This window comes from Euleptes europaea, chromosome 10 (genome assembly GCF_029931775.1).
Source record: "Euleptes europaea isolate rEulEur1 chromosome 10, rEulEur1.hap1, whole genome shotgun sequence".
In the NCBI taxonomy this organism is placed as follows: domain Eukaryota; kingdom Metazoa; phylum Chordata; class Lepidosauria; order Squamata; family Sphaerodactylidae; genus Euleptes; species Euleptes europaea.
Window position 1 is genome coordinate 79,857,269 of NC_079321.1, and position 26,907 is coordinate 79,884,175.

Genomic DNA, 26,907 nt, shown 5'->3' on the forward strand with positions numbered 1-26,907 from the left:
GGGACATCCCTGTCTAGTCCCTTTCGTGATTTGGCAGTTATCTGACATTGATTCATTAACCAAAATTTTAGCTTGTTGGGAGGTATAAATAGCCGATATACCTTTCTGAAAACGATCTCCAAAGTTCAATTTATCCAAAATCCGTTTCAAGAAATTCCAAGAGACCATATCAAAGGCTTTTTCTGCATCCAAAAATACAAAAGCCGCAGTTTGTTGAATATTCTGGTCATAATATTCCAGTGAATCTAGTAAAATTCTTACATTGTCTTTTATTTGCCTTCCTGGTATAAAACCTGCTTGGTCCTCATGTATAAGATCCTTAATGAATTGCTTTATCCTACATGCCAAAACCGAAGCAAAAATTTTGTAATCCACATTTAAGAGCGATATAGGTCTGTAATTAGATGTTTTTTCTGGATCTCTTCCTTCTTTGGGTATCAGTGATATAAATGCGTGTGACCAAGTCTCCGGGGATGTTCCCTCGTCCAAAATTGCATTGTAAAGTGAACCAAAAAATCCAACTAAATTGTCACTAAATGTTCTATAAAATAGTGCAGTAATTCCATCTGGTCCAGGTGTTTTATCCGTTTTTTGTCTCAATATTGCTTCTTGTATTTCTTCCCTTGTTACTGGAGCTTCAATACATTCTCTCTGGGTCATTGACAAAGCTTTCATCTGTATTGAGTTTAGAAATTTATCTATTTTCTGTTTTGGAGTATTTTCTTTCTGGTATAACTTAGAGTAAAATGAAACAAATTCTTTCTGAATTTCTGAAGTTGAATAAACTGGTCCTTTAGCAGTTTGGATTTTTGTTATGATCTTCTTTTGAAATGAGTCCTTCAGTTGTGTTGCTAAAAATTTTCCTGGTTTATTTGCATATTCAAAATACTTTTGTTTAGCAAGTTTCAGATTTTTATTCATTTCCTCCATTATTACCAAATTTAATTGGTGTTTAGATGCAGAAATCTGTATTTGAATTTCTCTTCTCTCCTCTTCCTGTGTTACCGTTACCAATTTCTGCTCCAAATTTTGTAAATTCCAAAGTATGTTGTTTGTAAATTGCAATTGAGTCTTCTTCCAGGCCGAGTGTTTCTGTATCATAAAACCTCTCAGAACAGCTTTGAATGCGTCCCAAACTGTATTTAAAGAAGTTTCCCCATTAAGGTTAATTTCAAAAAAGTCTTTCATTAAAACCTGTAATTCCTTTTGTATCTTGTTGTCTTTTAAAAGTTTATCGTTCATTCGCCATCTAAATGCTTGTTTATTGTTCCAATCAAAGGTAACAGGATTGTGATCAGAAAAAGTTCTAGGTAAAATATGAATTTTACGTAGTTGCGTGAAAATTGATTTACTGGCCCATATCATATCGATTCTGGAGTGTGAATCATGTCTTGCTGAATAAAAGGTGTATTCTTTAGCTGTTGTATTCATTGTTCTCCAAATGTCTTGTAATTCTAATTCTGAAGCCATGGCAAAGAAAGTTTTAGGCAAGCATCCATCATTGATATCTTTTGCTTTTGATTTTTTGTCCAGAGATGGGAGAATAATTCCATTGAAGTCGCCCATCAATAAAATTTGGTCTTTTGCGTACTGGGCTATCAGGTCGTGTAATTTTTCATAGAAGGATTTTTTCCCTTCATTGGGTGCATAAATTCCAACCACTATTGTCCTTTGTCCCAGTATTTTAGTTCTGATAATTACAATTCTTCCTTCATTGTCTTTATATACTAGTTCTGGACAGAGACTGGGGTGGGCATAGATTACCACTCCCTTTGTTTTAGTTTTAGCAGAAGCAATAAATGCTTGTCCAAGCACCTGTTTCTCCAAGTATTTTTTATGCTTTGAAGCTATATGGGTTTCTTGTAGGCAAATTAGGGAGTATTTATATTTCTGTAGATATTTGAAGATTCTGGCCCTTTTAGTTTTCTCATTCAGTCCATTTACATTCCAAGAAATTGCTTTTGCCATAATGTAGTGTTTTTTAGCAAAATAAAAAGTCTATAGTTTGGTACCACCTTCTGCACCCTGTACCTCTTCTTCTTCCTCTTCTTCTTCCTCCTTCTCTCCAGGTAATTCTTTAAGGTCCATTTTATATTTTCTCAGAAATTTCCCCACATCTGCTTGGGATAGAATTGTCGTTTTCACTTCCTTATAAGTGAAAGCCAAACCTTGTGGCATAATCCAACGGTATTTGATACCATTAGCTTTCAGTATAGACACAAAGTCTTTGTAGTTATTCCTCTGTGAAAGTAGATGCCTTGGAATATCCTTCAGTAGTATAAGAGAGGAATCTCCTGCTGACACTGGATTTTCATAATGAATCTTCATAATCTTGTCTTTAACTCTGGTGTCATAGAACACTATCATCAAATCTCTTGGCTTAGATCTTCTCATTCTAGCAGGTAGTGGTATCCTGTATATTCTATTAATGGCTTGTTTTAATTCTTGTTCATCTATCTGAAATAAGTAGGCCAAATTTGGTATTGCAGATTCTTTATTGTCTCCCATCATATCTGGAAAATTGCGTATACGAAGATTGGTCTCTCTCACTCTCATCTCCATCATTGCCATTTGATTTTTTGCCGCCATCTGATCCACTTGTATTGTTTCAATCTGTTTTTCTTGGCTTGTTAATTTTTTCTTTGTGTCCTTGTGCTCATCCATCACTTTCTTAATTGATACATCCATCGCTTGCATATCTGTCTTCATAACAGTCATTTGAGTTTTTACTTCTTTCAAGTCTCCAGTGACCACATCCAACTTCTGATTAATAGCTTGGGATGCTTGTCCAAGATTTGTCATCATAGAAGTCAACTGTGCCATCTGTGTAGACATCTGTTCAAACTGTTTATTTGTTGCCTCAGTTTGTTTAGTTAGCATATCCTGTAACTTTTTTTCCATGGTCGAGGTTTGTAAAGAGTCCCTTAGTTTAGTATAGGCAGGGCTGTGTAGTGAACCAGAGCGGGGTCGAGACATTTACATTCAAAAAAAGCTGGTAAAATACATGTCCACCGACAGGGCCTTTAAGGTGCTGGTTAAAAGATGATAGTTCAAAGATCAGCCTAATAATTTTTTCGGGTTGAAAAGAGTCGAAATTGGCTTTAAAATTGCATTTTAAAGTTTTAAAATACCAGTGAGTTTTTTCGGTCGCTCTAGATCGGGTTAATCAGGAAGTAAACAGGAAGTTGCTAGTGCTGCAGACCTTCTATCGCCTCTTCGCGATGGTTATTCCTTCAGGAATGATTTGAAAGTAACTCGAGTGCGACGGATATTCAGTCCCGCGGCTACTTCCTGTTGTTTTAGTTCCAATGATAGAGAGGGTGTTATAGAGAGTCTTCCGTTCCAGGCACTCCCTTACTGCAAACGTGGCAGGAATTCGCCGGAAAATCAGGAAGAGAGATCACCCTCCCCTTCCTTCGGACCTTCTCATTGGTGATAATTCTTGTCAATCTAAAAGGTATCCTTCCGACTCTTTGTTATGGTTTAGGCTGATCGATCCGATAAGGCTCCTGTCGCTAATCCCGATGACTAACTCAGATCAAACTTTTTCAGTTCGGATTATGGAGGGGTGGGGGTCCCAGAAATATTCTTATCAGCCCCCCGTCTGTTCAAATTTCTAGTAAGTAGACGAAGATTTCTTTTGTACTCACTTGGGTGTCAAGAGGTGAGGTTCTTTTCTTTATATAGTCCTTATGTTGGTATTAAGGCGGTGGAGGGTAGAGCTTGCTGCCAGAGTTGCGTTTTGGCGATGTCCTTCCCTAGTGCCCTCGCAGGACCGGCGTCTACGACTCCGAGGGGCTTAAAAAAGCCCCCTCAGAGTACCTAGGAGGTCAAACCGCGTTTGCGGGCTGCAGGGAGTTCCTGCTTTCCAACCCACTTGCAAGGGTCGGATTGGGGTATCTATGTACCCCAAAAATAACGCAAACTTGGATTTCTCCCAGGACAGCCTGGGGAAATGGAGTGCTCTCTCCAACGGCACCACCGGAAGTCTCAAGGACAGCCTTTCCAATGTTGTTCTTGGTATAAACAATATGGGCTGTCCAAGAGCCCGACTGATAGAATACCACTTGTAAATACTTAAAACTAGGCCACCGTGTCATAGGACACTCCCATTTACTACAGTGGCTTCCCTCTGCCCATGAGGTGAAAAATTCTCATCTGGATGCATCTTCTGTTTACTTCTCTCTTTTTCTCTTCCACAATCTAAAATTATGCTTGTCTGTTCTAGGGTTGCCCACTCTGGGTTGGGAAATACTTGGAGATTTTGGGGGTGGAGCCTAGGGAGGGACCTCAGCAGGTTATACTCCCATAAAGTCCACCTTCTAAAGCAGCCATTTTCTCCAGAGAAACAGATCTCTGTCATCTGGAGACCAGTTGTAATTCCGGGAGACCTCCAGTCACCATCTGGAAGTTGGTGACTAGGAGTCATTCTTATGAGCTGCAAAATTGCAGCCAGAAACAATTACACAGTCTGATGAAGCGAACCTCAACGCGAAACAAGAAAGCAACCGGAATCTTGTTATATGTGTATTTTTCTGTGTATTCTGTGTATTGATTACACATGGCAATGCACAGCATCATTGGCAAGCAGTTATGCTAGCTTTTCCAGCAGTAACGAGATTCTAGCAGTCTGATTGGTCAGCAGCGACCAGCTGACCTGGAACTGTATACACTCAATCAGCACAGACCAGCAGACCGCGGCATTGAGAGCATCTTCTATTGCAATCCTAAACTTCTTTTATTGCAATCTTTATTACTGCCGGACGCATAGACACTTTCCTGGGGGATTCCAGTAGTTATTGTATGTTGAACTACTGTTAAAGCATAATTTTGTAACTTAACATCTCGCTAGACAAGTTCCATATCCATGCAGAATTGTAACTACTAAGTTCATCTATATATGTTGATGGTTATATATTGTTAAGTAAACAAACATATTGTTAAAATTGTATACATTGAGTGTGCAGTGGCTGTGCACTGAGAATTTTTCCTTTGAACTTCCACTACCATCTGGAGGTTGGCAACCCTAGGACTCTGCCCTATTCCTTCCATCAAGAGTGGGGGTCTTCTACCTCAAGCCCTGGTGCTTTGGCTTGAACAATTTTAGGCTCACTAAGGAGACATCTGTCATTGATCAGACACATTACCATCCCTTGTGCAGAGGAATCTGAGATGAGCAACAATGAAAACTCCTCTGCCTTTAATAAATGTATGTGGAAAACAAATTAAACAAGCGCATTAAGCTTTGATGCCTTTTTCCTATGAAAAAATGATTTGAGTGATGATACCAAAAAAGTGCCAAAACTCCCCATCCTTCTAGTGCCCAATATAATAGCAATTCTTTTCAAATAGCCATTAATAGGGATGAACACATTTTACTAGTCTTACAAAAACTTCGTTGAAGTTCCCTTTATAGTTCACCCAAAGAAAAACTCCATCTTTCCTTTGAATTAGGCTTTAAATCACAATCCAATTCCAATTTTGTTATTTCGAATCAGAGTGGGAAGAAGCCAATGCATTTTCAGCGGTCAAATCCACTTGCTGCCCAAATCACAACTTCTGATTACCCATACATTAGGTTAAAAAATCATGAATAAACACACTGTATAGTCAGATCAATCACAGTTTCCTTTATTCAGCTACTGCGTGGCATCAGGTTTCTCATATGCCAAAGCCAGCCAGCCCACAAAAAGGAGTGTCACAACCTTGTGAAAACTCCTTACGTAACACTCTCCTTCTTCAGATCAGAACACTCAGACACTTTCTACCATCTGGCATATCAGGCGATCAGAACCCCAGTTTCACCTCATACCGCTCTACAGAACACCTTTCCAGACTATTAGTTTAACGCAACAAGCCAATGCTCTAAGGAGCAGTGTAGGGAAATGCCCACAATGAGATTTTTGTGGTCTTTACTTGATAAGCATTGCATCCATTTTGTCTCCAAGACAAAATGTTACACTGGGGGAGAAAAAAAATTACTCTCCATCTCTTAAAAAGTTTTACAAAGGAATTTAATTCAGATTTTTTCTCCCATTCCCAAAAGTAATGCTTTACATTTTATAAACACTCTATTTGGAAGGTGTTTCTGGAACCTGACCCGATGTGTGAGGAAAGCTTCTGTCTATTGATAGGAACCCCGGCTTAAAGCAGGCACAAGGCAAGGTCTCTTGAGGATTAAGTCCCCACGCCCTCCCCCCAAATTCCTTTGCTACAACTCTATGAGATGTAAACAAATATATATGTGGGGTGTATGTGTGAGTGAAGTTCTGCGTATATGTATGTACACTGCAGCACTCTAAAGTCTGTAAACTTTACATGCCATGAAGGTTAACCTTCAGCTGGGAAAGACACAGTGCTACTGTTTGTAGCAGTGTTGCAGACCATTAATTGTGATTATATTTACACAAAAATCCTTTCACTGTAGAAAAGCTAGAAAATGTGAGAAATAGGAGAATCAAAGGGCTCGAACTGATGTAAAGTAACAGCTCTCGTGTTTTCAATAGCTGAGCTACAAGTGATGCTATTATTAATCATATACATGGGTGGCTGAATGTGCCAAGTGGTTTGTAACATTTATCTTGTTCACTTTTACCTAATCAAAGGTTCCGGACTTACCCGGAGCCAGCTTTGGTGTCCGGGGCAGGGAATGAGAAAGGCTGAGCAGCTTCGCTCACCCGGTCTCAGCTTCCGGGGGCTCGCCTGATTGGGCTAGGGATATGCTCTGAATATGTCCCGGCAGCCCCCGCCCGTTGCCTCAGTCTATCTCCGGCTTTGGCCCACCCTCCCTCCCTAAGGGAGGGATGATGTTATGCTATATTTGTCACAACTAAGGCAGTTTGTGCATGGGGCTGGATGGGTTTTGATGGGGGGAAGCGGCCTGCGTGTCCCTTCCTCCAACTGGGGGACCCCAATAAGGGGTTTTGGGGGAGGCCAAGGGTGTTGAGTTGCCGCAAAGGGGGCGGCAGGTTTGGCCTCTACCTGAGTGACGGGGGAACACCAAGTGGCGCAAGTCCCGGCGTATCCCACATACCGTCATCCCCTGCTACTCCCAGCAGGACCGCTGGGAGTTCAGGCCCGCATCAGTTCTCAGAGGGCTGGCTGATGCCCCCATCCAGCCTTCCCATGCTTTGCCAATGCGTCAATTACACTGTTGCCATTAATTTTAGTTGTGGCCTTGTTTTTCCAATATGAAAAATGTTTTCCAATGAAAAATACTCTTCTTTGTTAATAAAATTGTTATAGGTTTATTAAAGATGAGTTGTAGCTTACTTATATCAGTTCTCATCCCAATAGCCCTTGGACAACAAACTGTATGAGATAGGTTATTATGTTTTGTATTTTACAGATGGATAATTAAGAATGAGAAAAATGTCTTCTTCACAAATGCTCAGCAAAGGCACAACAGAGAAGAAATTTTTCTTTGATGGCCCAGGTCCAAGGTTAAAACTCTGTCGAGTGGGCTAGGTTTGTATCAAACACAAACAGAAACTTTCCCCTCATTGGTTAACTCCTTGTTAAAACTCTGCCTGATGCAGAAATTGTCATGCACACCCAAAGTTGGAAATAAAAATATCAGGGGGCAGGTGCTGCCATCTCTAACCACATAACTTGGAAGGAGGGAAGAAGGGCAGCATGAAATCAGTCACTTCCCCTGATCAGGTGATCATTGTGTCAGAGGTCATTCGTTTAGGGTTACCAACCTCAAGTTGGGCTGCTCAGAGTTACAAAAGATTTCCAGAATAAGAAGATCTGATCTCCTGGAGGAAATGGAAGCTTTGGAGGGTGGATACTATGCTATACCATAGAGTGTGAGAGAACAGAAGAGCAAACTGCATGTGAAAGACAAATTGGTTCCTTGTATGGTTCTTCCTTACTGGATTAGGATGTTTGTCCTGAATGCCAGCAGACCTGAAGGCCAGAGGCTGGTAGCATAGTCAAATGGCGGTTTGAGGATCAATGCCGGGCTGTTCCCGGTCTGGGTCCAAAGTCAGTAGCAAAGTCCAAATGCCAAGTCAACATCCATTCCAAGGCCCCAAGAGTATCAGGATTACTCTGATTGGTATCAGCTCCAGATTGAGGAAACAATGAATGACAAAATAATCTAGTGATCATTTTCATGTTACCACTACCAACTGTTTCTGCAGTGAAAGCTGAACCTCACAAACATTTGATGTATCCCTTTAAAAAAATGTTGCAAAGATTTCAGTGTGCACTTTATGGGATGAAGCTTTTTTTTGTTTCTTTTGTTTATTTTCAGATCTGTGTTATAATTTAGTCCATCCATACTCATATGGGATTACAAGTATATGAGTTGTGAAATGAAGGAAGGTTTACTGAGATTAGAAACTAGAAGTGCATTTGCAGGAGTTTGTGCTTCAGTGAATAGGCCTTATCTACGATATACAACCTGACATGTGGATTTAAGCTATTGTTGTTCAATTATATGTTTCAGGGCTTTGGCATTTCTGTCCTTCATTGTACCTTGTAAATGTGTAGAATTTGGCTTTCAGCCTTAAATCAGAGGTTTTGAAAATGGTTTGCTTGTGGAAAGTGGTTCATCATGGTATTCTCCCCCACCCCCAGTTTGCTGTGTGTGAATGTTAAACAGAAGGCTGTAAATTATTTGTTATTCAACTGCATTTTCTGTACTGAATTTTACAGTACAAAACATATACAACAACATAGTTATAATTGCCATTTGTTTAAAAACAAATTGTGGATAACTTACAAATTGGTTTTTATTACTCACTGCAATTTATGTATAAATTATCTGGAGGTTCATGGTAGCCAATAAATAACTGCTTTCATTACCCCCAGAAAATACAATGACATCTTAAGGCAGCAAAACATAATTTATAAATGAAATAGTTTACCTAGGGTACAATAATGCACACAGGCAGCTTGACTCTTGTTGAATTGAATGTGGTGTGCAGTGCACAGGGCTGTCTTAACAGCACAATACCCACCCCCCGGGCAAAGCAGTGCACTGGGGCCCCGACTCACACAACCCCTCACAGGAATAAAAATGTAAATGGTCGATCAAATTAAATATAGATTTACTGGTACTTCTAACAAAATCAGTGTTTAGCAAAACACATGCTAAATATGCATTTTCCAATAACAAATACTTAGTATAGTATTTATTTATTCATTGACAGCAAGTCACGACATACATAGATTAGCATGGGGCCCCTATGCTCGTGGGGGCCCAGGAAACGTGCCCAGCGTGCCCCCATGCGTTGAGATGGCCCTGGAATGTGCACTGGGATCCTGCTGTCTACTTAGTAGTGTGAGTGTCCCATGAGTTTACCCTAGGGACTAGTGCACAGGAATATAAACTGAATAAAGTGCACAAACTATTTCTGTTTTTCAAAGCATTAAAATGTTTAAATAACGTAATAAATGAAACAGTAAAGGAAGTGTACACAATTATTTTATTGCAAAGTGGTTTTGAAAAGACACTGATTCATTCTTTAAATTTAAATTTCTGTTTACCCAAGCTTTTAATTAAGGGGCTGATATTTTAACACGATTGTACAGTGTACTGTTAGCCTGAAAACTGTTATTTGTTTTAAGCTGCTTACTGATTTATGTTTTATAGTCTGCCTGAATTTTAATGTTTTATGTTTTTATCATGTTTTATTTTGTAAGCTGCCTCAGGCAAATTTTCCTGTAGAGGCAGCATAAACATTTTCTATATAAATAAGAGACAAATCTCAGCTAAACATAATATGTACCAAATGCCTTTTTAAAACAGGCTGTGCCCCTAGAAAGTTGGGGAATATTTGCTGGTAGGAATGTCACTTTAAATAGTTTGCAGATAGTTTTGTGTAAAAGCTTTATCTTAATGTCAAATGAAATTTTAAAAGCACCTGTTAAGTTGGAACTCCTCTTGTCCAATATAATTCAATCAATTATTTTTTTTTAAAAAAAAATTCAGCCAGCAATGAACTGACTCTGAAAAGGTAGCTACATTTAGTATGTGGTTAATCAGCTAGAAAGCTTTGGAAAGATCACTGAATGACACTAATATCCATGAGAATAATTCAAGTGAATAACTATTTGGGAAATGTGTTTTTTTTTTCATTTTGAAAGACTGTAATTATATCCCAGCCTCGCTGTGGCTGCACCACCTCAAAGGAAGGAGGGAGCTCCTACCTATGCAGCCTGGAGCAGAAGATGCTTGGCCAAGGCAGCTGGTCATGATGAGGTCAGGCTGGACAGCCCTGTCCTATCCCTTGCTGTGGGAAGGTCAGGTGGGGTGGCCCCATCCCTCACCAAATTGCCTCCCTCTTTTTGTTCTGGGGGGCCCCCAGCCATCACCCCAACAGGACTCTCTCCAGTGACCTTAATGGCCATTCTTCCCCCTGGTACTTCCCTGTACCTTCCCTCAATCATGCCAACAGACATGTCCTCAACTTTTTTTTGGCCTCAGTTCAGGATAACCAAAACAGTAGTCTGTCTTCCTGGCAGGTGAGCAAATGTTCACCAGCATTCTGCCTATTTGTCTCCATGAAAGAAATCCATCTATCTCAGCCTGAAATCCAAGGATTTTATAGCTTTGTTCCCAAGAAAGAGGGTGACTTATCTAGGGACGGTGCCTCTTTGTGTGTTAATCAAGAGTATCATGTATTTTTTATCACAACACCCTCACCTTTTTAGCTTGGATGAGAGGACTGAGCCTTCTGTTTCTAGGCTCATACACTGTTGTCTCAGCTACACACTTGACAGGGTATCTTGAAATACAAAGCATTGTAAACATTTCAAAACACAGAGCAACAATTCACCTATAAATCTTCTCTAAAGTTCATACATAGATTGAGTATATATTCTTGTGATAACCTAGTTCCTGAGCTTAGTACAAAGGCACATTCCAAGCATACATGGAAACTGCTTGCAACAATGTACATTTTCATCCAGGCAATTGCAGGGTTAGCACAGCACAGCCTACCTGGTCCTCAGGCACATCTCCTTGACAGCTCATCAGCTGGCTCATATTCCTTCTCTAGAATATGCTGGCTCTCAATTCAAAGTCCTGCAGAACAACTGCCCAGTACATCAGCTTCTGGTTCTTATTCTGGGAGCACTTTAACCACACAAGGGGGGATGGTCGGTCTGAAGCAGGAATGAGCATCCCCAGAGATAAAGGTGTAGGCATTTCATCGCCAAGACAATTGCAGAGCACTCCTTCTCCACTGTGGAGTAATTCTGTTCCCATTGCAATAGCTTCCTACTTGGGAAAGCTACAGGATGGGGTAACACTCCCCACCACCTTTTTGCATCAACACTGCCCTGAGGTGACTTTCAGAAGAATCTGTGGTGAGGAAGATAAAAGGTTTCTGGCAGTCAGGTGCCTGCAGGATTGGTTTTCAGTCCAGACTGTCATTTCACTGTACTGCGATACACTGTCTGAAACAGTCCTGCCATCCCAAAAAAAGACAGCACTTGTTTCTTGGTGCATACAACAGCTCATTTTTCAGTTGCCTCCAGTTTGGACACAAGTGGCTATATCTTTCCTGGCTTCCCTCTGCCCCAACTAAACCACCTGTGGCTTCCCATTCGGGCATTTATGGGCCTTCAGTGTGAGTCTTGTAACTTGCAGATGCTGCAGGACAGTCTACTCATGGCTCATGGTGTTCCTCCCAGGAGTTGGATAATAGCACTACATCATCCGAATACATCACTGACAGCATCAGTCCCCTGAGCAGACAATTTATTCGTGACTGGAATGTCATTGTGGCATTTTTCATCCCAAAGGGCAAAACTGTGGATTCAAATAATCCCAGGTGGGTGACAAAGGCTGATTTTGCTTGAGCTCCCTTTGGAGAGATAAAAAATACTGATAAACTTGCCCCTCCCCACTGTATTCAAAAAATCATCCATGCAGGGCATAGGATACCCATCTACCTGAGTCCCAGCTTTCAGCTTGTAATAGTCCACACAGAAATGAACTGTGTTATCTGTTTTCATTATTAATGCTATAGGAGATACCGAGGGACTAGAACATGGTTTGGTCACTCCCAGTTCCAACATCTCCATTATTTCCTGCTCCACACATTCAACTTGCTTCCCTGTGGTGCTGAAGCAATGGGGAAAGGTGATCCCCCATCACATTCGAATGCTCAGCTTGGGTTGTTCTCCCTGATTAGAAAATTTGAGCAAAGTTGGCCACTTTTTCTACATTTGTGCCTTCGGTGCAACTCACAGGTCAGGGGAAAGGGTTAAACTCCTGGACTCCTCCCTCTCTTTAGTTGTCAGCACACAAATCCATGAGCCATTCTTTCTCTGCTTCTTCCACTATTTTCTTTCTGGGAGAGACTTGGCACTGCCCAGGGGCCATACTTCCCCTGACTGGCACTGCTCCCTTGGTTCCACTGAGAACTGTATGGAGCAGAAAGCAGTTTGACTCTCCATTGTTCCTCTACCTTCTGCCTCCTTTAAAGTAACACAGATCTTTCCCCTTTCCCAGTTGGGAGGTAACACAGATCTTTCCCCTTTCCCAGTTGGGAGGTTCTGGCTGGTCCTCTTTTGCAGACAGCTCAGGAGCAGGCTGGGGTGGGCATGCGAGTGTGTGCCCAGATGCTGCCTCAGAGCATGCAATGGCATTCAAAGCATACCTTTCCCCTGCCAAATCATTCCCTAGCAGGAACATCAATGGATGTCAGCTGGGCACTTCTACATGCAGATTCTACATTTCTTTGCCCCCTCGACCCTTCTCTCCCTGTTTTCCATCACTGTGAGCCAGTCACTCTCTCTCACATCAGCTAACAGGGTTTGGGGTTTCCCCCTTCCACTCCTCTCACAGATGTCTGGGCAAAACATCATACAGTTTTTCCCAGCCAGCAGATCTACAATTGAGACCAGACCCTGGACTGTGAAGCCCACCAGTCACCTTTTTAGCAGTCACTGTTTTCTCACAACAAAGTGTCCAAAAGCTTCACTCCTTTCCTATGTTATTTGCCACACTGTTTGCCTACACAGTTCTAGCAAGAGTTTCCACAGGCCTTTTCCCTGAACAGGTCAAAATCAGCCACCTGCCCTGGCTTGACTTCATCCAGTAAACCCAGCACCTTCCTACAAATATGGGCCACAGGTTTCTCAAGAAATCAGCCTTGGGAATGTTCTGTTCTACCCAAACATTCTCAAAGTTCTCTAAGAACAGCTCTAAATACTCATTCTCTGCTTAATGAGGTAGTCTCTTGAAATCTGTTTTGGTGTGGTTGGGTGTTGGGTGTTGAAGGTGTTAAGTCCGTGTGGGGAGGACACACGAGGTCGAGACGGAGTTCCCACACAACACATTTATTGTGGTACAGAACAGAACTGAGAACTGTGTAAAATGGTCCTGCTTATATTCCCCCCTGGCCGCTTGTGGCCACTCCCCCCCTGATCTGTGATAGGCGGGAACAACCCCTGGGTCGCCAATGGCACGACCCGGCTTAGGGCCAAAGGGGCGCGCTGGCTTGAGCCAATATCGCGAGGAGGGTTTAGGAGCCTTTGTCTGGGATTCAAGCTCCTAGGTCTTCCCCTGCTTACCCACCTAACTATTTACATACACAACACCCCTCCCCCCTAAGTCCAAACACTACAAGAGCACACAAAGTCTTTGAGGTGGCTTGGTCGTGTTCGCACTCACTGCAACCTCCGCGGTGCTGGAATCGGCACTGCAGGCACGGAAACAGCTACTGGAGCTGCGGTCGGCTCGGTTGCGCTGGCAGTGGGAAAGGTGGTGTCTGACAGCTCCTTGGAGGGGCAGGCTGGTGGACACTCCCCGTCCCGTTTGGCCTCTTCTAGTGCTACTGGCTCCGGCGCTCAGGAGGATGCTGGAACATCTGCGGCTGAGGCAAGGTCGGGGGCCTCAGGAACTCCACCTGCGGCAGGCCCAGCTGGCACTTCTCCCGCTTCACCGTGAGGCCGGCATCCCGGAAACAGCGGAGCACCCGGCAGACACGCTCCAGGAGCTCACCCTCGGAGCCGGCGGCGATGAGGACGTCATCAAAGTAGGGGACGATGCCTGGCTGACCCTTGAGGAGGTCTTCCATCAAGTTCTGGAAGATGCCCAGGGCCGTGCTGACCCCGAACTGCAGCCGAGTCACCCTGAAAGTGCCCCGGTGCGTTACTATGGTCTGGGCCATGGCCAACTCTGGGTCCACCGGTATGCCTGGGCGAGGTCCAGCTTGGCAAAGACCCGGCCCCCCGTAAGGGAGAGCCTTCATTCCTTCATTCGCAGCTGCCCTGTCTGTGCCACAGTCAAACGATCTCAAGGCAAACCCCCAGGACTGCTGCAACCGCTTGAAATTCCCACCTAGCCCTGGGAAGTAATTGCCATGGATTTCATGACGAATCTCCCCCTTAGCGGGGGTAAAACTGTACTATGGGTTGTTACTGATTTATTTTCCAAACAGGTACATTTGGTTCCGTGTGCGGGTATTCCCTCTGCCCCCAAGTTGGCCCACCTCTTCATGTCACATGTTTTCCGTCTTCATTCGTTCCCGCGCAAGATAATCTGTGACCGCGGAAGTAGTTTCGTGGCTAAATTTTGGAAGGCTTTCCTCAAGTTGGTGGGGGTGGAGCAGGGGTTGTCGAGTGCTTACCATCCCCAAACGGATGGACAAACTGAACGTGTTATTTACGTTGTTATGTCAATTACCACCAAGATGACTGGGTAGAACTATTGCCTTTTGCAGAATATGCGTACAATAATGCTGTCCATCAATCTACAGGGTTCAGCCCTTTCTATGCTGTGTATGGTCAGGACTTCAGTCCTATCGCCCCTATAGAAGTACCAGAGGGGGAGGGGGATCCCGATGTAGCCTCTTGGGCGCATGCGCACGTGGCCCTGGCTGGTGAGCAACCTAGATAGAGCCAAGCGCAAATACAAGGTGCAGGCTGATAAGCATCGTTCCCCCAGCAAGGATTTCCAGGTTGGTGACTTAGTGTATCTTTCCACAAAAAACCTGCGATCCACTCAACCTTGCCACAAACTCAGTGCCAAGTACATTGGACCATATCCCATTGCCCGGATCGTTAACCCTGTCACTGTGGAACTGACTCTCCCCAAAACCCTGAGACGTATCCACCCAGTCTTCCATGTCAGCCTCCTTAAACCTCATGTCACCTCCTCGGAATGGCACCCCGAACCGCCTCCCGAGCAGCCCGTGATGGTGGGGGGGAGGAGCATTTTGAAGTGTCAAAGATCCTAGATTCACGTATACAGCATGGATCCCTACAGTACTTAATTCGCTGGAAACACTTCCCCCCTGCCTACGATGAGTGGGTGCGTGCACAGGATGTCTCCGCCCCACACTTAGTGAATGCCTTTCACACTGCCTACCTGGGTAAGCCATCCCCCTTGCAAGATGGGAGGGGGCCTTAAGGGGGGCAGAATGTCAGGCCTGTATCTCAGTTGATGTTTACTTTCGCTTTCTCACCGACCAGACTCAAGGACTGTTGTGCCTACTGAACTCTGTTTGAAGCTCTGGGAACTCAGCTTTGTTTGTGATTTGTAATCTCTTGCCTTTTCTGTGCTTTTATATTACCAAGTTCAAGCCAGCAGGCTTCATTGCTGTCACCCTTTTCTTTATGCTCTGTTAACCTATTTTGACCAGTAAAACCAGCTTCTTTGGACCTGACTGTCTCTGATGTGGTTTTTGGTTCAATTGGGCCAAGGGCTTACAGGGGGGAAGTTCAAATTATTATATGTATTTGATTAAGAAGGTATGTATTTGATTGAGAAGGTATGCATTAAGCTATGCATTATTATTCATAAATATATGGAAAAATAAGCTATATGGAATACCGAATAAAAAATGTATTATTTTTATGGGAAAAGCAATAAAAAAAAATTTTTTTTAAATAGCGTGAGCAGGGTTTAGAAGTCTTCGTCTGGGACCCAAGCTTCTAGGTCTTCCTCTGCTTACCCACCTAACTATTTACATACACAACAGAAGGGATCTTCTATTTCCCTCCCCCTCTCCTTGGTAACTTGTAAGGCTCTTTTGAGAGCTCACTGGGCCCTGTTCTCTTGGATGTGCAGCCTCAGTGCCTCTAACTCCACCATGTGCCTTTTGCTTTCATGCTCTAGCTGCATCCTGAGCACAGCCTGTGCCTGCCACCACCTCCTGTCCTTGGCTTCCTCAGTGCGCTGGTCTCTGAAGTGCTCCTCTGAAGTGCTGCCTGCTCACCTCTGGAGATAGTGGAGTTTCCCCAGACAACCAGGCCCTTCCCTTTGCTCTGTCTGCCACATGGAGGAAACCTCTGGAGACAACTTCACTGAACCTCGCCACTTCTGCTGGACCTCTTAAGAGTCTTTGTGTCTGATTTTTACCATCCTTGACTAGACAGAAAGCTCTCTCAGACAAAAGCCCTTTTTGCATACCCAGCTCTGATATTTTCCCAGAGAAGTATGCTCTTTTAATTTCCAGACTGTGCCAAATTCTCAGTACTTAGGACTTGTTTCAGCTGGAGAGGGAGACAAAGGAGGGCTCATCCAAATGCACTGTGTTCAAGAAGAGTTTTGAAGGAAACTCATGGAAGAATAAAATACTGTCCCTTTTTTGTCTTGTACGCGCTTCCGTAGTAATAAATATTGATAAATCAGATAATGTCAGTAAATTGTGAGAGTCCCCGACCTAGCTGGGCAAACTTCGCCAAATCAATTGCTCAGACTTGGATGCAGAAACAAAAGATTTATTGAAGGCTTCAGATAGAGAAGACAGGCTCATGGATTCAAAGTTGTGAGTGACTAGCTTATCGGGGTTACAGTATTTATCTACTACAGGGCATGAAGGTTCACACGCATGGGAGACATGGGAGGTTACAAGGCAAACCGGTGCAACATAAAACATCAAACAGTCCTAGAGAGACAGTGAGGGCTATCTGCATTTCAAGGCCGGAGTCAGCCCGAGGGAGTGAAGGCAGAAGGCACAGCAGGGGAGGAGAGGTGACACCTGGGCAAGAAGGACGAGGCGGGGGACTCAGGAAGATACACAGAGGTGCGAACTGCTTGTACGAGTTCAAAGAGGGAGAGATAGAAACAGATAGGAGCCAAAACCAGATGGCCCTCACATTCTGCCCCCCTTAAGGCCCCCCTCCCGCGAGTTCGGGAGGTCGAGGCTTCTCGGGATAAGCGCAATGGAATTCATGTACGAGCCGGGGGGCGGCCATGTGGGGGGCTGCAACCCATTCATCGTGCGCGGCGCCTAGATGTTTCCACCGAACAAAGTAAAATAGCTTTCCCTTTTTCCACTTGGAATCCAAGACTTTGGATACTTCCATGTGGGTATCCCCCCCTACGACAGTGGGCACTTCTGGCTTAGAAGGGGGGTGGAACTGGGGAGCGGAGACGAACGGCTTGAGCAGACTGATGTGGAAAACGGGGTGTACCCCGCGAAGGGTTTTGGGAAGATTCAGCTCCGCAGTTACCTCGTTAATGACCCGAGTAATGGGGAAGGGGCCCACATATCGGTCGCTGAGTTTTTTACAGGGTCGGAGGGAACGCAGATTCTTCGTGGAAAGGTAAACCTGTTCCCCCACCCGGAGTTCCCATCCCTGTGACCGGTGTTTGTCAGCCTGTTCTTTGTATTTCCGCTTGGCCCGTTCAAGGTTCTTCTGTAGCCAGGGCCAAGTGGAACTGACCGCCTGCACCCATTCCTGCATCTCGGGCACTGCCTCGAGTTCGGGGGAGACGGGGGCGGCACCGAAAGGGCCAAAATCGGTTCCGTATATTACACGGAACGGACTAAACCCCGTGGAGGAGTGAGGGGCGTTGTTGTATGCGTATTCGGCGAAGGGTAACAGGTCCACCCAGTCATCCTGATGGTAATTTACGTAACATCGGAGGTAGCACTCGACCACGGCATTCACCCGTTCGGTTTGGCCATCAGTTTGCGGGTGGTAGGCCGACGAGAGCCCCTGTTCCCCCACCCCCATAAGCTTCAGGAAGGCCCGCCAGAATTTGGCAACGAACTGGGCCCCTCTGTCAGAGAGGACCTTCCTAGGAATCGAGTGAAGCCTGAGGACATGGGTGACAAACATTTTGGCCAACCCCTGCGCCGACGGGAGCCCAGCGCAGGGGACAAAGTGGACCTGCTTGGAGAAGAGGTCTGTAACGACCCACAGTACGGTTTTGCCCCTGCTGGGGGGTAGATCGGTGATGAAATCCATGGCGATCACCTCCCATGGCCGGGTGGGGATCTCCAGAGGTTTCAGAAGCCCTGGGGTTTTTCCCCCCCTGTTTTTGGCGGTGGCGCATGTGGGACAACTGCGAACGTACAATTCCACATCCCCTCTCATGCCCGGCCACCAGAATTGCCGCCGTACCAAATGCAACGTCTTGACAAACCCAAAGTGACCGGCCAGTTTGGCCCCGTGGACCAGTCCCAAAACCTCCCTGCGAAGAGAGGCTGGGACATAGAGTTTCCCTTCCTGCACCCATCAGGACTCTCGCTGCTCCATACCGGAAGGGAGCGTCTGCTGCTCTGCTTCCTGTAGGGATGCGTCCCGGAGGCGCTGCTGGAAAGCCTCCGGGATTCCCTTGAGCGAGGGATCACTGGGGTGGCGGGTTTGAGACCGGGTGGAGACTGCCAAACCCGGGATCTCTCCCCTTTGCTCAGGAGTGAAAAGAGAGTCCACAGGACGGTCAAAATCGTTGCGGTACTGGGGCAGTCGGGATAGGGCATCTGCTAGGGCGTTTTCCTTGCCAGGTACGTGTTTGAGGGTGAACCGAAATTTGGCAAAGAATTGGGCCCAACGTATTTGCTTGGCGTTGAGTTTTCTAGCCCCTTTGAGAGCCTCCAGATTCTTGTGATCAGTACACACTTCAAACGGAAATTCTGCCCCTTCTAAAAAATGCCTCCACACAGTGAGGGCGTGCTTAACTGCCGCGGCTTCTTTCTCCCAGATGGCCCAGTTGATTTCGGACTGGGTAAACTTCTTGGAGAAATAGGCGCATGGCTTTAAAGCACCACTTTCGTCCCGCTGCAGGAGGGCCCCTCCCATAGCTACATCGGACGCGTCCACCTGGACCACAAACGGTTTGGTGCAGTCCGGGTGGGCCAGGACCGGTTCGGACGAGAAGAGTAGCTTCAAGTCCTCAAAAGCCTGTTGGCAGGGAGGGGACCACTGCAGTCGGGCCGAAGGCAAGGCGGCATTGGCACCCTTTCCCTTCGTACGCAGAAGGGAAGTGAGAGGAAGAGCCACTTGCGCAAAGTTGGGAATGAAATTGCGGTAGAAGTTGGCGAACCCCAAGAACTGCTGCAGTTGCTTGCGCGTGGTAGGGGGTTCCCAATCTCGCACAGCCTGAACCTTTCCGGGGTCCATTTCCAACCCCTGGTGGGAGATTACATAGCCTAGAAAGGTAATGGAAGGCTGGTGGAATTCACACTTAGACACCTTGGCATATAACTTGTGGTCCCGTAACCGCTGGAGGACCTCCCGCACTAGTCGGACATGCTCTTCCATGGTTTCAGAATAAATGAGAATATCATCCAAAAATACCACCACCCCCCGAAACAACAAATCATGTAACACTTCATTGATTAACTGCATGAACACACTCGGAGCCCCAGAAAGTCCGAACGGCATGACTAAATACTCAAACATGCCAAAACAGCTCGAAAAGGCCGTTTTTGGTTCGTCCCCCTCTTTTATGCGAATGCGGTGGTAGGCTTCTACTAAGTGCAGTTTGGTGAAAATCCGGCCCTCCTTCAATTGTGCTAGCAGGTCTGGAATGAGAGGGAGGGGGTAAGCGTTAGACTGCGTGACAGCGTTGAGCCTCCGAAAGTCAATACACAGTCTCAAGTCTCCCGTTTTCTTCTTGACAAAAAAGGCGGGGGCGGAGTACGGAGCTTTGGAGGGGCGGATGAAGCCCCTCGCCAAGTTAGTGTCTAAATAGTCCCGCAGCACTGCCTTTTCACTGGGGCTCATGGGGTACACCTTTCCCTTGGACAACTTGCCGTCCCCAACGATTTCAATCGCACAGTCGGTCTCCCGGTGCGGTGGCAGTTCGTCACACTCCCGCACATCAAACACATCCGAATATTGGGAGTATTCCGAGGGTAGGTTGGGGGTATTGGAAACGGGTCCTGGGGAACCCACTAGGGCGGCTGCCGGGGTCCCGGTCATGCGGTCCCTGTCATGCAAGGCGCAGGGATCCTCAGGGAAGGTGAGGGTCCGCTTGACCCAATCAATAGAAGGGTTGTGGCCCCGTAGCCAGTTCATTCCCAGTACTACAGGGGCAACTATGGGGGCAATGGTAAAGTACAACCGTTCCCAATGCTCCCCTACAGTCATGACTATTGCGGTAGTCCGGTGAGTGACAGGCCCCTTTTTAAAGTCACTCCCGTCCATCTGGGAGAAGCGGAGGGGACCCGGGAGGCGCTTGCGGCGGACCTGCAACTTCCGGGCCGCCTCCTCGCTAATCAGTGTGCGGGCGCACCCCGAGTCCACGAGCGCGGGGAATTCTAAAACTGGGCCCCCCGTGGGTAGGGAGAGATGAACCCGAATATAAACATTATCTTCCTGGGCGCTTACCATCGGTGGAGCTCCTTGCACGAGGGTCGGTGCGGTCTGCTGAGGAGCCCCCCTTACAGCAGACCGACGGCGTTTTTTGCCGGCTCATCCCACTCTTCCTCCTCGCTGGACGAGGGGGACGTGGTATTTGTAATCCGTGACTCGGCGGAGTCAGAGGTTGCACTGGCGATCCGGGGTCCCGATGGACCGGTCGAACTGGCGATCCCATCCAGGGCGTGCGCGTGCAGTGCCGAGGGGGTGCTCCGACGTCCTGGAGCGTTGCTTCGGCGTCGCGGTTGACCCTCTGCGGGGGCTTTCTCTGGTTCGCTCGGGACGGGGCGAATGGAAGTCGGGCGTCCGGAGCGGGATGGGCATTGGGAGGCGAAGTGACCCTTTCCTCCACAGACCAGGCACACCCCTGCCTCGAAGCGCTTGCGGCGCTCCGCTGGCGTGGGGCCGCTGCCGCCCGGGGTGCGAGGGTCCCGGATCCCACCTGCCTTGTCTCCTCTTGGTTTGAAGTCGCGGCCGGAACGTTGCTTGGACAGGTTCAGGAGCTGCTTCCGATTTTCGATGTCGGCAGCGTGGCGCACCCAACCCTCAACGTCAGGGGGGTTGCCTTGCATAAAGGCCCAATGCTGCAGGTCCGGGTTTAGGCCCTCCCTGAACAACTGCACCCGGGTAGCCTCACTCCAGTCCAGAATCCGACTCGACAGAGACTGGAACTCGCTCGCATACTGCGCCACTGACTTGGCCCCTTGGCGTAGTTGCATCAGAGCGGCTTTGGCCCGCTCCCCCAGATTCGGGTCCTCGAACCGGTTACGGAGTGCGATCATAAAGTCATCCAAACTCCGTAGCACCGGGGAGCGGAGCTCGTACTGTAACACCATCCACGCGGCCGCTTCGCCTTGCAGGAGGGAGGCCACATACTGGACCTGAGACTCCTCGGAGGTAAAGGTCCGGCCCTGCTCCCGCATAAAAATGTCCACTTGGACCATGAAAAAGGTCAACTGGTCCCCCGACCCATCATACGTGATCTTCAGGTCCCGGCGGGCCGGGGTGCTGGGAGGAGGCGCGGGGGGAGCTGCCGGTGTTCCATCCGGAGGGTTACCCGGCGGGGGCTGTACCTTCAGCGCGTCCATGGCCGCGGCCATCTCCTCCATCACGAGCTGCATGGCATCTATGCGCTCCACCATCGCTTGGCGTTCCTCCTGCCACTGTCTCCGCTCCTCATCCATCAGAGCGTCCCGCCGAGCGGGGTCGTCCTCGAACCCCGTACCGGTCAAGGCCAAGCGGCGGTGCTTTGCCTCAGTGCGGGAAAGCGACCAACCTTTCGGCGAATCCAGCCAAGTGTTAAAGGTGGTCTTGGGACGCGTGCCCGGTCCCGGGCCCGGTCGGGGCGCACCTGGCACCTTCTGGTCCGGTTTGTCCTTCGGGGCCGGCTTGTCCGGGGCACCGCTTCCATCCGGGGAGGCCGGAGGGGTAGTCTTTTCCTCGTCGGCTGACATAACTGTCCCGTAGGGTACAGATGCAGAACGAAGAGGCAAGGACTCGCAACTTAATGTGAGAGTCCCCGACCTAGCTGGGCAAACTTCGCCAAATCAATTGCTCAGACTTGGATGCAGAAACAAAAGATTTATTGAAGGCTTCAGATAGAGAAGACAGGCTCATGGATTCAAAGTTGCGAGTGACTAGCTTATCGGGGTTACAGTATTTATCTACTACAGGGCATGAAGGTTCACACGCATGGGAGACATGGGAGGTTACAAGGCAAACCGGTGCAACATAAAACATCAAACAGTCCTAGAGAGACAGTGAGGGCTATCTGCATTTCAAGGCCGGAGTCAGCCCGAGGGAGTGAAGGCAGAAGGCACAGCAGGGGAGGAGAGGTGACACCTGGGCAAGAAGGACGAGGCGGGGGACTCAGGAAGATACACAGAGGTGCGAACTGCTTGTACGAGTTCAAAGAGGGAGAGATAGAAACAGATAGGAGCCAAAACCAGATGGCCCTCACATAAATAGAAGAATAAATGGAAATAAAGTGAGACTATGGCCAGGATCTAGAGCCACACAACTGCATCTATGTGCCAAAGGAGACTTTTTGCTTGTGCGTCACAACCAACAACTCTTCCATGTCATATAGTATGTCTGCTGAAACCAAGACATACTTTGTGATACAGCATGAGGATTTGCTGTTTTAAGATGGAAATGTTGTTTTTTAAATGCCACTAGATATAGCCAAATGCTTTGATGCACCCAAACAGCTCTTTGGATCTTTGTCTATGTTAAAGTACCAGTGTTTGAATTATCTTTGGCCCCTGCCATATTGTAATTGAACTTACTGCCAAAACTCGTGTTAGTTTCTTAACAGAACGGGTGCTGGTACAATAATTAGTCTGGTTTCTGGCATATTTTCATAAACATTTGAACAGTTTATGCATTTATACAAGAACAGAAATCATATTGGGGGAAAGTAAATGCAGAGGTATTTACAACATGATTTTTAAATTACTGTATGAATCAGAAATACATGAGCCCACAAGCAGACTTTATACATATGTGGTGGAAGTGTGAGAGAGCTATAATGTTCTGGACTGAAATAGCGAAATATCTATCTGCTGGAATGGAGATTGGCATCCTATGTAAACCTGAGATACTCTTGTTAGATTTATCCCCTAACTTAACTAAAGATAAACACATGATAACTGCTGCTAGAATGACTTTTGCCAGACACTGGAAACAAAAAAACAACAACTCCAAAGATAGAGGAATGGTTGGTTAAAATTAAAGAAATATATGTATTAATTAAGTTAACATTAGAAAAATGGCGATACAATGAGTCTAGATGCGCTATGGTTACGAGCTGTAAATAAAATGGAAAATCTTATATTCAAGGGTGAGAAAGGACAACGTGCAGCGATGATTGTCTAGCTATTTTACAGAGAACTAAACTGTGGTAGTATGAATGAGGATATTGGAATTAGTTGTAATATAGAAATTCTGTTTAAAATATTAAGTTTACACATATATAATGTATTTTAAACTATGAAGATTGTTGTATGTTTTTGTTGTTTATTTTATTGAATAAATATTTTAAAAAATACATGAGCCCATGGCAGAGGGAGGCAGTAGCTAGGGTTGTTCATATCAATAAACCCGAACCGAAAATAAACCCAAAATTAGCTATTTCGGCAGTGTTCAGGTTTTGGGTTTACCAAACGCCAAAACCTGGGGATCTCCCTGAAGCCAAATAGGCGATTACCAAAAAAGCCAAATAAATATTCAGCTTTTTCGGGTTCGGCTATGACTATGGATACTAGTCATGCTGCATACCTATTCTCTCTAGTATCAGAGGAGCATGCCTATTATTTTGGGTGTGGTGGAACACAGGCAGGATGGTGCTGCTTCACTCGTCTTGTTAGTGGCTTCCTAGAGGCACCTGGTTGGCCACTGTGTGAACAGACTGCTGGACTTGATGGGCCTTGGTCTGATCCAGCAGGGCCTTTCTTATGTTCTTATGTCTTTGCTCAGAGACATGGCTCTATGCTTTCTCCCACTTTTCTTTTCTTTCTTTTTTACTGGTTTTGTTAGGGCCCCATAGTTGGGGGCCTTTTGAGGTAGGGGTCATGTAATTGGAGCCAACTTGGTCTGACCAACCATCCAACCACACAATCATCCATCGATCAGTGGGTTAATTTGGATAAAGCATAAGGGTTGTTTAAAAGATGGGGCTCACCAGTCCCATCCAGAGGGATATATTCTCCAACTAAGAACTAACAACAGCTGCTCACACCACCAGGCTTCCGAAGGAGACTTCTTCACCCGTGAGGATGAGCCATCTCCTTCAGACAGCCCCCATGGTCAAGACTTTGGCTAGCTCTGATATCACCCCCCACCCGAAAACCTGCTCTGAAACTGGAGGTAGCCCTGAGTAGAGGCTCCGTTTCCCTGCACCATGACCATCTCTTGAAATCAGATTTTTGATGACCATAATAAAGGACTGTTCACAGGATGTCATTTTCCACCAAAAGTAATATTTTCTGTGCCTTTTTTTCCCTTGCATTTCTTTTCCCTTAGTTTGGAAGCTAATTTGAATGGACATCATGCTATGACCCCCAGATATGACTGGAGCCCCCAGACTTTGAGGCATGAGCCTGCCAATCGGCTTTTCCCACCAATCCTTGGCAATGCTGAACTTCTGAACCTGAAAGCCGATGGACAGCTTGGCTCGCAAATGCCTGAGGGATGGGGACAACCCCTTTGCGGGCCCGTAAAATTGGACCCCCTGTCCCGAAGTTCACCAAACTTTAGTGAGTGTCTAAGGAGAGTCCACTGCAACCACGCTGCAAAGTTGGGGACTCTACCTCCAAAAATGCCCCCAAAGGAGCCTTGAAAAAATTCCCATAGACAATAACGGACCCAAATTTTTTGGTAAACCTGGAAATAAGCTGAATACCAATATTTACCGGTATGGGTATTCGGCTCATTCCAGGTTTATTATAAAAAAAATTGGGCCCAATAAACCAGAACCCATAATTTACCGTTTGTTTGTTTGTTTGTTTGTTTGTTTGTTTGTTTGTTTGCACAACCCTAGCAGTAGTGTACAGACAAAATAAAATCACGCAGTGTTCAAAATAATTGAAAAAGAATCAGCAGAATCTTTTACAGTTTGTTTAGGACTTCCCCCCTGTGCAATGCTCTTGTAAAGTTTCTTTCATGAGAAAGAGACTGCTGATTTTTGAGTGCCCAGGTGTGGATGTATTATTCTGGAAAGAATGTTAAGCATGATTAATGGGAGATATATTAGTTACATGTTTTACAATGCGTATAGGTTATAGAGAAGCTATTTCTAGTTTTAAATATTCAATACTTTTTAATGATAACCTCCCTCCCATTTATGATACTTTTAAAACAATAGTTTTATGTATTCCTCATTTTGCATGCAGGAAAAATGCCCTTATAGAGGAATATAGTAGCATCCCTTAAAAAAATTAGAGTTCACAATGAGAATAAGCTGCTTAATTCTTCTGCAGCAATTTATTCTGCCTCATTAGAGGATGCTGTTTAATTTTCTCTGAGTTTGGAAGGTAGCTATACCATTGGTATGTGTAGGTGGGCTGGTGCTTAAGTTCAAAGAAAAAGTTCAAAGATCTATTGCACTGATAAAGTATATCACATAGTATTTTGAAGCATGGCCAAAATTGTTAAAAGACATTTACATATTTAAGGCTTCTGCTTAAGCTACAAAGGAAAGATACCTTTAAAATATTATGAAATCCTACAAATTCAGAAGTGTCAATGCATTCAGCTCCATGCCATGAAAACCTTCAGCTGCCCTTTTGTACACATTTTTTGCAGTCAAGTGACATCTGACTTATGGCAACCTCTGCTGAGGTTTTCAAGGCAAGAAACGTTGAGAGGTGATCTGCTCAATTTGTAACTTACCAGGATCTTTTGAAATGGGAAGGTACAAAATGTTCACTTAAGGAATATGAAGAAGTTAAGGATTTATTATCTTGGTTCCAGTATCATCAAATAAACTCGGTTTTCTTACAAGATTTGAAAACAGGATTCTCTAAGAGTAAATCAACTTTACAAAAACTCTTACTGGATACAAACGATCATCTTATATCCAAGATGTATAAATTACTGTTAGAACTTTACTGTGAACAAGAATGAATAAAACCTACCATGATAAGTTGGGCGCAAATGCTGGGTCAAGATATAATGTTGCAAAAATGGGAAAGGTTATGGACAAAAGATTTGAAATGTATATCTTTGCAATTATTAAGATAAAATGTATATAAAATGATGTACAAATCGTATTTAACACCGAAGAAATTAGCAAAATCATTTCCCTCAATGTCACCTAACTGTTGGAAATGTAACAAAGAAGTAGGATCTTTTCATCAATATTTGGTGGACTTGTGAAAAAGCTAAGAAATTTTGGGAGATGATACACAATGAAATAAGGACGATTTTACAACAAAATATCGCTAAAACGCCTGAAATTATGTTATTAAGTATGATACCAGATACTATTTTCACTCATCGAACTTTCTTGATATATGCCACCACAGCTGCTCGAGTGATATATGCAGCTAAATGGAAGATTGACGAGATACCGACTAAAAAAGACTGGATAAATAAGATGCTAGAATTGACAGAGATGGCGAAACTAACAGCTTTGATAAATCAGACTGATAACGTACAATTTTGGGGGGAATGGGAGGAGTGGAGAATTTACTGTGAAAATCAATTTGTAATAGGTTCATTTAAAGGATATTCTTTGATTTAATCTCTTATATATACTTTGTACTATGGTTATATTAAGGTAGTTAATTAACATATTCTTACCAAGATAAGAAACCTATATATTAATTAAATAATATGAGGATT